The following is a 2,147-nucleotide window of genomic DNA, read 5'->3' on the forward strand; positions in this document are numbered from 1 at the left end:
AATTACCCATCCCCAATATCTTCTTTATTCTTAAGGGTCTACCCTAAGAATCATTTATCCTACATTCCTTCAATCCGAAGTCCATTGCTTCAAGGGTTTATATGACAGGCACTAAGTCCATAGCTGAAAATGCTCGCTCGTAAAGCACTAATTCCATAGCTTGCTAAAGTTCATTCATTGGGTACTAAATCCATAGCTACCAGTGTTTATCTAATAGGTACTGAGTCCATAGCTACCAACGTTTATCTAACAGGTACTAAGTCCATAGCTACCAACGTTTATCTAACAAGAACTAAGTCCATAGTTACCAACGTTTATCTAACAGGTACTAAGTCCATAGCTACCAGCGTTTATCCAATAGGCACTAAGTGCATAGCTGCCGATGTTATTTATTAGGCACTAAGTCTATAGCTGCCAATGTTCACTCATATCATCTTTCATCTCTCATCATTCATCTACCCATGTTTTACCCAACATATTCGTAAATATAAAATACATATACAGTTTAAATTATTTAAAACATGTATAAAATCGTTCATCAGCATAGATAGCAAGTATACAGGTTATATGCACACATACCACGTAAGTTATATAAAATACTTCATATCTATGTGTAAGATGAAAGTAACTATGCACTCACTTGTCAAAGTGATGATTCCAAATTCGGGCAGCGCTTCGCTTCTAACAATTCTATTTTCCTTCGACGAAACCTAACATTATTATCGCTAAGTTTTAGTCTAATCTTTATTGCGACTAATTATTAGTCTAGATTAATCATTAACTCAAAGTCTACTTCCATGATCTATCAAGTAAGGAACGACCAGGTAGGATCATATCGGAGGTAGGGTCCGTTTGGTATACGAAGTATACTGTTTGGAAATCCCACTTTAAACTCCTCACTAAATCACAGCCTAAACATCATTCCCGTAAGTAGATCAATCAGTATAACGACTTGGAATCAGTGATAAATCATGTTTATAAGTTCGTAATAACGATACTGAACTTAAACATAAGTTATACTTAAAGTAGGGTAAACATAACTCACTTACAGCGGGTTTTTATTAAAAACCGGGCTTCGCTGGAGGAGCGTTTCCGAGCCGAAAAGCTCTTTTCTCGGAGCCTTCGGGAGCCTCGGGGCTTCCTTCGGGTGCTAGGGGGTTTTCCTAGGCTTTAGGGGGGCTTAAGGAGAGCTAAAGAGAGGTTATAGAGAGAGAAAGAAGGCTTGAGAGGTGTGAAGAAATGGCAATGCCCGAAACCTCTATTTATAGGCTACCAGGCTGATGTACTCACCGAGTTGGGTCACTGAATCACCGAGTCAGTGCCATGTGTCATCATCTGATGCCTTGTCTTGGAGAGAAAGCAACAGCTATGATCACGCCACGTCACCTAAACTCGCACAGCAGCCTCCCGACTTAGAAAAATCATAACTCTCGCATAAGAGCTCCATTTTTGACGTTCTTTATATTCACGCGTAGGTAAAAACAAGATATACAACTTTCATTTAGACTCCGTCGGCTAATTATCGGCCGATCTTAAATTTAACAGTAGGAGGAGATTAGACTGTTAAATGACCGCGAAGAATTCGTAACTCCTTCATACGGACTCCGTTTTCATCTGTCTTTTTATCGTTGAGTTCCTATTAATGGGTTCTTCAACTCTCATTTAGGTCGTGTAGGCCAAAAACCGCTCGAACTAAAATTCGAGTTTCAGGCTGTGCACTGCTAAGCCAAATCTTAGAAAATTCATACCTTCCTCATACGAAGTCAGATTTGGGTGTTCTTTTTATGCACACTCTCGGTTTATCATATACTACGACTTTCGTTTAGATTGATAAGGCTAGAAAGTATTTTATCGTAAATTCACTTTTTACGATTCCCGGTGTCATGCCGGTTTTGCCGTAAAACTTCGACGGGTCATAACTTCTTCATTATAACTCGGATTTCGGCGTTCTTTATATGTACGGAACCCTTGTGACATATACTATAACTTGGTTAAGATTACTCCTAAATAATCTTCCATCAAAGAGTCATTTTTGACGCTCATTGTCTCTAAATTGACTAGCCCGAATCTGCGGGCGTTACAATTATCACCCCCTTAGGATGATTACGTCCCAGAATCATCAACAAAACAGAGCTTGTATAGTGACT

The sequence above is a fragment of the Lactuca virosa genome, chromosome 3 (assembly GCF_052849685.1).
Source record: "Lactuca virosa cultivar CGN04683 chromosome 3, Lactuca_virosa_CGN04683_v6, whole genome shotgun sequence".
Lineage (NCBI taxonomy): Eukaryota > Viridiplantae > Streptophyta > Magnoliopsida > Asterales > Asteraceae > Lactuca > Lactuca virosa.